The 11966-nt window shown below is 34.3% G+C and overlaps 1 protein-coding gene across 1 annotated transcript in view; it reads right to left on the reverse strand.

Annotated features, from left to right (window-relative positions):
- The window catches only part of LOC150100464 (uncharacterized), a 74006-nt gene extending 62373 nt beyond the window's left edge, over positions 1 to 11633 (reverse strand). Inside the window, exon 1 of the mRNA XM_090402844.1 lies at positions 11462 to 11633. The gene's annotated coding sequence lies outside the window, so the exon portion shown is untranslated. The remainder of the gene's footprint in view (positions 1 to 11461) is intronic.
- Between the last annotated feature and the right edge of the window lie 333 nt (positions 11634 to 11966).

Consider the following 11966-nt stretch of genomic DNA (forward strand, 5'->3'; position numbering starts at 1 on the left):
TAACACAGCTTTCCAAGCTCCGAAGTCCCACTGTACACGCTCTTTGCACCACTGAAGACGACGATGCTGGTTCGGGTAATGTGGGGCTTGTATATTGCGGTCTTACCATGGAAACACATAGTGAACTGAACCTTGGTTGTGAATGTTTTTGTGAAGATTCGTGTTCCAGTCAATGCTTGTAACTCCGCATTCAACGGGTCGGCCGATGAGTGCTACCACTCATCGGTAGCACTTGCAGTTGACTCCCTACGCTTCCATCTTAGTATGGTATAACTGACTGTTGACCTTGGATGGCCCGATTTGTCAACAATTTGCCAGACAGATAGGTATGCAACATGACACCCTATGATAACTCCCTTTTAGACTCCGTCAGTTCCCTTCTTGAAGCCATTTCACCCGGACAAAGTTGCACTACCTTGGGAGAATCATATTCCTCCAATTCATACGTCTAAAAACACGTGGCTCGTTAAATGGCACGGGAGTGTCCATTGACTCTTTTCCAAGCAATGTATTCATTCATGTTTAAAATAGCATAACCACTCGTATACTATCGGGTGATTGGTGTTTGCATTAATTTACGAGTTTCGTTTGCAATTTTGATAATATGTATCACATTTACAATCACATGATTATACACGAATCTGCTCTGTACATCAAATCTAACATGCGGTGAAGTTCATTCTACAGGGATGCCCATCGCGCATACTACATATTTTTAAAAGGCGATTTTCGAAAAATGCATAAAGTGTCTTCGTCTTGTCTTATCCGTCAGCACACAAGTTATTTTGGACTCTAGCTGGACAGATTTTATTCACATTTGGTATTCGGAATGCTCAAACAACTTGTAGAGCAATTTAAATTTTTGTTTCAATCAGACGATTTTCGGGGTCAAAAAGTCTTTAAAGTGTGTGTGTGTGTGTGTGTGTGGCTCCCCATACATGAAAACTTTTTGGAAACCTATAGTACATTCGTATATTGGGTGGGCTAAGGATTATATTTTCTATTTTCATTAATTTTATTTATTTGTTACATAGTATGGAAATCCTGCCCTAGAGTCTAAACATCGAACTTTTTTTAAGTCACTTCAGGCCTGCAATAAGCGGGACAGGGTGGTCTCACACCGGGCAATAAAATTCAATTCCAACCTAAAGACAATCACAAACATTTATGCCCACGTAGGATTCGAATCTGCGCTTAGCTGTTGGAGAGCGGATACGCTAACGACTTGGCCAACCAAGTTGGCAGTACAATAACTCAACGCAATCCGCTGTTAGATGGAATTGAATAAAAATTGGAATTTAGGATACACACATAACGATGTTCAGGAGGTTCAATCTGTGTGATAATTTTTATTGGCAAAATGAGTCAAACTGATATTAATAATTTTACGAAATACACTTCTTAAAGATATACACCTTTTTTATTTGCCCATCATTTTATTATGTTTTATTGTATCCTATTATACCATATCAATTTTACTATACTTTTAGTGCTGTTTTGTTACCAAGAATAAGACAGACGAATATAGCTGAACTAACAATAACTTAAAAATAACAGCATAGATAAATTTCTGCATAATATTCGTTCCTATCAGTGACATCGCAGGAATGTTGCTCCAGCTATAATGAAATTTTCTGCTAATTAAAACTTATTTGCAAATAGCCCACAAATTAAAACAAGTAAATGCATAATGTACTGTATAATCAAAAATGGATCAGTAGTGTAATAACAATCAAGTAAATTTAATTTATACTATCTTTTTTAGAGCATCTCTCATTCGACCGTCATTTCTTGGCAAAATTATAGACATAGCTTTAGAGATTAGATAATTTCAAGATAGCCTTCTAAAACATTAACGAGGTAAAGATGAAATTCGGAAACGTCCTATTAATTATATTAGTCAATATATGATAAGGCTGTCGTTGTGTTACGTGAAGATTTTTTTTTTGTAGGGGAGGGGGATGATAAATACTCACGTAATCCAACCAGGTAGAAATACTTCCCTATCCTGTACTACTAATTGCTAAAAATAAATAGCTAATAAACAGTAATACGTCAGAAACCTGCTAAGTATTTAAAATAAACTTTAATTATTTTTAAAGTTTATTTTAAAATAAAATAAAATTGTAATTTTATCATATATTTCTTAAAACATAGCTAGCTAGATTGGCCAAGTGGACAGCTTTCAGTTTGCAAATGCCAATTTAAGGGTTATAATTGCACTCTGAAACAGATGTTTACGAATTTCTTTAGGTGGTAGATGATTTTCATTGCCCTGGTGAGACCGCCACTTTACTTAATAGAGGCCTAAACTGGAGTATGAAAAAAAAATGACTTTGGTCTCTCTACAGCAGGGTTCGCGAGCTATCCTTAGTTAACTTAGTATTCAATTGCATATAGATTTATAACCTTTAGTGAATGGGACTCATAAACATCAGTACACGTATTATTACTTTATTAAACATTACTGGACGAAAAATACTAATTCGGAAATCACTAAATGTAACTAAAGAAATTCATACATATATAAATATTTTAAAATTTATATTTCGGATCCAAAAATAAAATAAAATTTCGAATTGTCAAATTTTATGAAATAATTTATATAATGAGTGTATTACTGCAGGATATTTGAATCCTGATTATAAATAGGCTAGCCTGGTTGACTGAGTGGATAGCGAACTTATTGGAGGCCTACAGTGACGTGAAAGAGATCCTAGGACAGAGTTCAGAATTATCTAACTCTTAGCTCGCCCATGGTGCTAATGTACTAAAGATTTATACATAAAAAAAAAATCTGCTAAAACTTAACTTCTTATCCAATCACAAATCAAAAACGGGATAGACAAAATGCGAGTGCTGATAAACTTATACTCCAAGGTCACGTTCGCTAGAACACTTCGATTTGAAGTTTTCATTGAGTATTTACGTCCTTCATATAAATATGGAGTGCATTAAAAAATAAATTATGGCATACGAACCAGGTTATAATTAGTTAATAATGGAATGCATAATAACATTCTACAGATGTATAATTCCTTCGAAAATTTTTAATAGCAAGTTTTAATAGCAGATACAATGAAGTGAGCATTAAATCACTGGCAGCTCTTATAAAACCCCTTATATGAGCTGTATGATATTGAAGGATATTTGAATCCAGTTATCGGATTACCATCCCACCACCACCAATCAGAAACGAAACACAGAAGTACTCTTTATATATAAGTAGGATTATTGAAGAGAAACAAAACCTGCATTTTAGGCAGTTATTATTCTTGTCCTGCGAAATTTAGCACAAAAGTTTGGCTCTGGAATACAGTGACCCAATTTTTCCATCTTAGTTCCTGCATCTCTCTCTCTCTCGATGCATTTTTCATCTAGAAAAGAGACTAGAGATTTTTTTTATTTTTATTTTTCGTGTCGAGATATTTTCTGCATAGCAGAAAGGACTTCCACCCTTCTCTCTCTGTGTGATAAACTTCAAGCGAGCTAAAAGTACAGGTGTTATAAATACGTTTCGACCCCCAAGGCCGGCTATTCACACTTGCCGAATTTCCAGACGACATCTCATTCGTTGGTCCTTCTGGCTTTTGTACGTCTGTTTTTTTTTTTTTTCTGTCTTACTAACAGTGTTAGTCACTGTAATTTTCTAAAAAAAGAAAATAAGTGAGAGGACGGAGAATGAAAGCATTAATCACTTCATTTGCATCCTTGACTATCAAGAAGGCGTGAATTTGAAATATTATCTTGATGTATACTGGTATTTGATGAGAATCCGAAGTGCGTTCCATTTCAGAGGAGGCTTGAAAAGCTGTTTCGGCTCAAAAATCGATTTTGAAAAAATAAAATAAAAAATAAATATATAAGTTTTCTAAGTTTCTGAAATTACTTCAATGCAGGAGCAGGATCTGGAATGTGTCAATAGTACGAGCTCGTACTTTAATTTTTTTTTATTTAAATTTCTGATAATTTTTGAAAATCGCATATTTCGATTTTTAATCGATCATTTACTCTTTCCGCGCAGTATTAATTTTGTCTTCTGTAATGACAATTCTGACAGCTTATTCTGAAGCCTTTGAAAAGGGCAATGCTTTTTAATATAAAAAAGAAACAAAAACCTTCACACTCTGTTAAATGAAAGTGATTCAGCTTCATAACGGGGTCAAAGAACTTATGAAGTCATTGAAATAAATTAAAAAAAGACAAACAGTGACATTTATATATTTATATACAAGAATGCCTATTTATTACATATTTGTTTCTTAAATATTAAAAGCGGAAATCATAACTGGTTAACGATTTTATTTCCTATTTAACCGAGAGAAACACAGAAAAATATTTTATTAAAACATATCTGACTTTAGACTCAGACAGGCTACACTTTAAAAACATTCGAACACAAAAAGAGACGGAAAAATATGTTTATCGATGCTTTTCAGATCTTTTTCAGTAACTGAGAAGCGGTAAGAAATCAAGCACGGGGTATTATATTAATGAAATATCTAATATGTAGGATGTCCTTGAGAGACTCAAGCTTCGCTCATCACCAACTACAGCGATTCTACGTTAATATCCACCATAATGCAGTAATACGATAGGCTAAGCCATCGGTTACAAAACTTTTAGTGAGTCGAGTTCTATTTATTACCTCGATGATAAATAGAAACTTTGAAAGCCTACACTGCTTTAAAGTGTGATTTATCAAATTAAACAAAAAATAATTACACAATGAGGAATATATATCTGCGAAGTGAAGAGCTTCTAGTTCAGTCGACAACGCCACCGCCTTAAATTCGAAAGATCTGTGTTGGAATCAAGCCTGTGAAACGAAGAACCATTATGATTTTTCCACTAGTGAGTTAGCCTGTCTCAAACCAAGATGGAAGAATCTCGCACGGGAACTTGAGTTTTGCATCCAAGGCGGACAAATCGGTCAGAGAATACACGCACTTGGCAGATATAATGCACTATACAGAAATGGGATTAACCACCATATCAGACTATTAATTAGGTTTGTAAGCAGCTGATCTAATTTACTTTGCCATGACAGACCAATGAGTCTAGCACATAAGATGAGATCTCGGAAGAGAGGGGGATTCCGGAAAAGAATTTCTGTATTTTAAATACAGATTTTTTTTTTCAAACTTAACTATTAACAGTTTCCTGAGTTTTGCGCATATATGTGCCTATTCCGGTATAATTCGACAGATGTCAAGATGGCCATAATTCAACAAAATTTTGTGTCTTTGTAAATGGTATGCAAATTTTGAGTCAGTGTTTCGCGTGCAACGAGAATTTAGGTAAATATATCAGGCTATTCACGTAATTATAAGGGTATCAAACGGAGATATTATTAACATAAAGAAACTGAAAATGTTGAGGAACGGAAGTTAACAGGAACCCGAGAACTTTTCACAAAATTAGAGATGTCTATAATCACAAATGTAAGAAATATTGGAGTCTACGTGGCAAGTGCTTAATTATGAGTCAGATGCATGCCTAACTACACATGCGGCTCACATGAACTTGTTCTTCCCACATAATACGCTTAATTTTATGTAAGAACTGTAGAATGCGTGTTCTACTGTTTCCAATCAGTAACAGATGCCACAGATTGGATCTCCGATGTTAAAGTACGATTTCCAGAGGAAAAGATTCTGCCATGACTCTTACTTTGAGAAACAGTAAACTCAACAACTTTCGTTTCTTTCTTTTTTTCTTTCATTCTTCTTCTTTTTTTTTTTTTTTTAATATGAACTTTACCCCAGAGATAACAAAACATACAGAATTATGCCTCTGATGGTTAGGGGAAAAAAAGGGAGTTGCTCACATTGTTTCTTAAGTTTTGCTAATTTTTTGAAAGAGCTGACAACTGACATCCACTTAGACTGATTTATGAACTATTTCTACAAAACTAAAGTGGGTCAGAAGGTCACATAATGTAAGTAGCAGCGTTTTTCCTCGTGAAAAATTGTATTCCAACCCGCAAAACAATGGCTTGTTAACTACATAATATACTTGCTTAGTCCGCTGTTTTGGCGTATTAACAAACATCTGTGGTCATTATTTACCAAACGTTACCAAGTTGTACGAAAAATTTAAATTCTTCTTTTGCATGCGGCCTAACAGAAACGCAGAATTGGAAATTAATTTTCACAGAATAACATGACGGAATGCTAATTCTCGTATTATGACTGTCAATTGCATATAGTCTAGGTCAGTGGTTCTTAATCTTTTCGAAGTCATGGAATACTTTTGATTATAAGAAAAATTCGGGGAACACCAAGAACATTAGGGTCATAAAACTAACAATAAAAATATGCGTGGACTTGCCTTTTATAAAAATGGAATTTATTTTAATACGATACTTGAGTTTGTCGGCTTTTGATATTTCAGCAATATGTGACAATATGTGACTAATATGTGACATAGCTACCCTCATCTCTTTGTCTATATTAGTAAGTCTTTCACGTTTTTAGTTAATATTAAGAAAACGAGCTCACACAAATATGATGTTGAAAACGGTAACAAAATTTTCAGTGCCCTTGTGGAGAGAGCTGGGTGTTCGGATTGGACAAAAATCCAAAATTCCTCAAGAGTTGTTTCAGAGAATTTCATTTTTAGAGTACGATCCGTTGACAAGGTAACTAATTGTTCTTGTTACGAAAATTTACAACGCGATGTAAACTGTGCCAAATGGATTCCGTATCCAGTCATAATTGTGTGTATTTAAGGACGGAAAGTAACTTGAAATCTTTTCTTCCAATATTGTTAAATGTTCTGTTATAACGGAAACAATTCCCTCTACATTTTATTATGAAGCGAAGGAAACATATCTACTGTATTTTTTTTTTGATATGCGGTTTTTCCAAAGAGACTTTTTTCTGAAAAGCTGACAATTTGTCAGTGGATGTCAAAATATTTCATTTTCCCTTGGGTACTTGTATTAATGCTATTTAAGTAATTAAAAAGATCGGCTAAATATGCTATTTTAGCACACCAAATATCATTTTGAAGACATTTTACAAAAGCATTGTACCTTCATTTTGAAAAAAAAAGGCCGATAATTCATTCTTAAGTTCTAAAATTCGGAATAACATTTTACCCCTGGATAACAATCTTATTTCAGTGTGAAAAACCAAAGATTTGTACTTGGCTTCGATAGATATGCAAAGTTTTTTAAAAGGGCGTACTTTTAAAGGTCTTGACGATGTAATTTACCACATTTACAACTTGGTCTAGTACAGGTTTTAATATTGCTGGTAAATGTTTTTGAAACTAGGGATTTTCTGTGCAAAAAACAGTGAGTACATATATTTCGGTTTATTTTCTTTGCAAGGGTAACAAATTCTTTAATAGAGCCTACCATTTGTACGGATGGAGCACCATCCGTACAAATTCCTACACACAGCTCCCATGAAATTTTAAAATTTTCCAAATATGACGTAATAGTCAAAAATATCTTGTCCTGTTGTACGTTCGGTAAGTTCTCTGCAGCATAGAAATTGATTCACTATTTCGTTTTCATTAACGAAACGAACGAATCCTAGTATATGAGCTTTACCGCTAATGTCAGTGGACTCGTCAATTTGTAAAGCAAAATGTTGTTTGGAAAGTTTATTGGTAACTGTTTTCTCAATATCATCTGGCATATCTTTAATTTTATTTTTTTATTGTATCGTCCGAATGAGGAATTTTCATAATTTCCTTTTTTGCTTCGTTGCCAACATAATGTTTACTATTTCACAACATGCTGGTAAAATAAGAGACTGCTATAGTATGGAGTTTTAATTTTACAGCAATTAATTCCGCTACCTTATATGATGCAAGTTGTGCCTCATCGGAAATTTTAACAATCTTTTCAAAATATTTTATGTTTAACTTGTATGTCCAATAATCTCTTGAAATAATCTACAGTTTTTGAAGCAAGATTGGCGTGCTTCGTAGTAAAGTGGCGTTTTAACTTAGCAGGAACCATTGCGCTATTGGATAGTTTTCCCCCGCATACAAGACACTGGGATCCTAACAACTGAAGACATAGCAGTCTTCAGTTGTTAGGATCAGAGTAGTCATTACACTCAGAACTGTGTCATGTGACATTTGTCACCGGTGGAACACTTGTGACAAGTTTGCGGAACACAAGTGTTCCAGGGAACACCGGTTAAGAACCACTGGTCTAGGTCCTAGACTATATGCAATTGACAGTCATAATAGCGAAACAGAGGTAAGTTTGGCTCTAGACTCTAGGACCAAAATTACGACGGTTTCAGTACAATTTTAGTATTATGGGTCTCAAACTGACTGACTTTGCGAAAATTTGTTAGATCACTTTTCAGTGCCGAATTAGCGATAAAAAAATTTCTCCATCACAGATGGGATTCTTATTTAGATCTCAATTTCAAACACGTGATGAGTAATGAAACCACTCATTCACAGCACGGGAGACCTCTTCTTCTTCCTGTTCCATATAAGTAAAAAAAAAAAAAACGCTTTTAATACAATAGAAAGTTCGTTATATCACTATAATCTATGATCTCCATCAATTGTACACTTTGGCCAATTTGTCTATTTTGCAAAGGATACATACAAATTCAAGTTTCCAGGAAGAAACCTTTGTCATTTCTGTATGAAACGAGCTGATGCACCTTCAGTTGAAAATTTCTCATAAATTAGCCACCGCAACACCAAATTGACTTGCTGTCTGAAAATTTCATAATCAACACCTCTTCCCACTTCCGAATCGAACCAAACAGACTATGTTCTTCTACCTAGTCTGCAGGATGAAAAAGTGAAGAAAAATCTGCCATCCCTGCAGTATGAGACCAACTATTCACCTGCAGTTGAAAAGGCATTATACTCGTAAACATTCTTGAAAGAAACTGGATTCAAATGCAGGTCTTTCTAACCATTTTCGAATGCTTTTTGTAATATTAATTCTTAACATATTGCCAATTCTTAATCTTTAAGAAAAACAGCCCCAAAACTGTGATCTGGATTTCTTTTATTGTTCGATATATTTGGATGAATAGTTAGAATATCCGCTCTCCAACCCAAAAGCTGCGGTTTGAATTCCACTGTGGTTGTTTGTCATTGTCGTTTGATCCTTGTCCCACTCATGGTACAAATGCGAGTAGGTTTACAGAAGAACCTTTTACGAACGTGTCTTCAGTATATTTACCGTCGAGGTGGCTGAGTGGATAACGTCTCACCTCTCAAACAGGCTGTGACTTTAAATCCACATAGTGATATGATGTTTGTGCAAGTCATAAGGTGGCGGATGGTTAAAAAAATAAAAATAAAAGGATATGGATGAAAATAAAATTGCAAGATAACTCTAAAAATTGGAGGAACAGTCTTAGCAACTGAGATTTATGTGGTTATATTCCAGTCCACTGGGACTGGAATATAACCATATTATCTCCTATTTTATTTTTTTAAAGAAAACCCATGATTACCAATAATTATAGAGATATCTCCTCTCTTCTTGTATATTTGCTACAAGGTAAAATCCATGCATCTGGAAAAATATATCCTTTAATGTATATCCTTCAAACATCATAGGACACTATCATTGTTACTTCTAGTGAGACGGGTATGGGTGTGTGGATGCCCAGTGAACGTCTCTTACCAGAGTGCGTAACACCAACTATGAAATTCGGAGGAGGCAGTGTGATGGTATGGTCCTGATTTTTCCTGGCTTGGCTTTGGACCTCTATTTGTTCATTGTTCGTGACACACGAACAATGAACTCCGAGCGGTGTCTGAACATTCCGGACAATTCAATGCTTCCTACTTTGTGGCATTTTTATGCGACTGACCATTGTCTGTCTCAGCAAGACAATGCATCGTATCATGAAGCTGCTGCTCTAACTGCGTGGTTTATGGACATGAACGTCACCACACTTGACTGGCCTCCACAGAGCCCTGATCTTAACCATATTAATGACCATCTGTGGGATGAAGCGGAGCGTCCAATGAGGTCAAGGGACGTCCGTCCCACAACAGTCCAGGACCTATTGTACGCTTTGTGAAAAGTATGCCCCGTAGGATTTGCTGCAATCATCGCAGCGAAAGGTTGTTATTAAGGTGGGCGTCATGGGTGTATGTTCCTCACACTATGCTGTCCGTTAACTTCTTTCCAAGCAGTGTATATTAATTTGTTAATTACAAAATTAATATATTAATTTTGCGATTAATGAGTTGCATAAGAACATCATTTAAGAGCAAATTTTGATATGGATCACAGTAGCGAATTCAAATGAGATTCATTTCTAAATGGGTTGATATTTATGAATGAAGAAGTACACTACCAGTGAGGTGCGTGATTTTCGATCAAAAGAATTAAACAATCAGCTCTAATAAGCACTAGGAACCACGAGGAAGCAAACGACAAAATATCAAATTTTTTTGCCAGGTAAATTCTAGAAAAAAAAAAAAAAAGTAAAAGAACTGCATGCAAGAATTTTTTTTTTTTTTTTTTTTTTTTTTTAAGGAAATTTTTCAAGGCTAAAACGAGAATCAAAATAACTGATGTGCATATTTAGAAAATACTCTGCTACTTCGGATTTCCATCAATTAGCATAATTCACTGATACTGTTAAGTAAATTACACAATTTTTTAATTATAACTCCAATAACTACTGAAACATAAATGGTTGAATATAGCATGATGATTTTTTCTTAGAAAGGTTAACTGTTCACAGATCTGATCACCTGGGTTTCTTGGATAATATATATATATATTTGAAGATTTGAAGTTATTTGAGAACATACCTAGATAACGCTAAAACAGGTATTCTGAAATACTTAATTTATTTGTCACGCATTTCAAAACGATACTACTGGAAATGGCACGTTATATGAAAAATAATTAAATGGAAACTTAATTTGCAACATGGAAAGTAATTTTTAAATAATAATAATCACAATAATAAATCCTCCTGTAATAAGCTATACTCTATAAACATACCGTATAGTTAACCTCTTTCCGACTCATTACATAACTCTTCGAAAAGAAAGTGACGTGTAATTTTAGAAAGTATTATTTATTTCAAGGAGGAAAATTTGCCACACTTCTAAGGAACATTTTTCCGTATTGATAAATACACGAATTTTAAATGTTTTTAGAAATTTTGAAATCACGAATTTTCCTTTCTGATGTTTGACTCATGTTTTTAAATATTAAAATCTGGTTATTCTCATGCATGAATAAATACTGAAACTTATATTAAGCGTCAAATAGTCAATAAAAGGACGACACAGAAACGTCAATATGCCTCTCAAGAGTTGTATTTTATCCATAATAAGCACCCAGTAATACCTTATCGTCTACAAACTATCTTGCACGCGTCCATGCTTTGCTGTTATCTTCGTAAAAGACATACACTAATGATGTGTAAATGTAAACATGAAAGAGACGACTATAATAAAAATCTTTTTAGTATATTAAAACAGTACTTACTAAGAGATGAGTCGCTGTGTTTGATTTGGGAATAGGATGCAGAATGGATAGAACTAACCCTGAAATAAAAGATATTTGAGCTATTGATAAGGGCAAAGAAGTTAGTCATCACCAAGTCAAGCCAGAGTTAACAGAAAAAGCAGCTAAGGAAACCCGTACGCGGACTCTCAGTTTAGGAACTTAATACGAAGTTGGAAAGCACTTACAGCGCATGCCACAGCATGACTCATAGGAGTAATCGTATATCTCCGTTAGAAGAGACCTCAAGTGTTCAATTGACATTTTTAAAATAGTAATGCTTTAGAGAGAAGAATTAATTTTTTAAATAAGCAAATGTCCTACTTCTAAAATAATATACTCTTGTTGGATCCTGTTAGGTGTTATTGATTAAAATCAACTAATTTTCAAATTAGGTGAAGCCATAAAAACTAAAATGTTCTAGGAAATGTTTTTTATAATAAGAATTAATAACAGAATGGCCCATTGATTTATGAAATTTAAGAAA

Source organism: Typopeltis vanoorti, chromosome 13, assembly GCF_054136105.1.
Source record: "Typopeltis vanoorti isolate ZY-2024b chromosome 13, IOZ_Tvanoo_1.0, whole genome shotgun sequence".
NCBI classification, from domain to species: domain Eukaryota; kingdom Metazoa; phylum Arthropoda; class Arachnida; order Uropygi; family Thelyphonidae; genus Typopeltis; species Typopeltis vanoorti.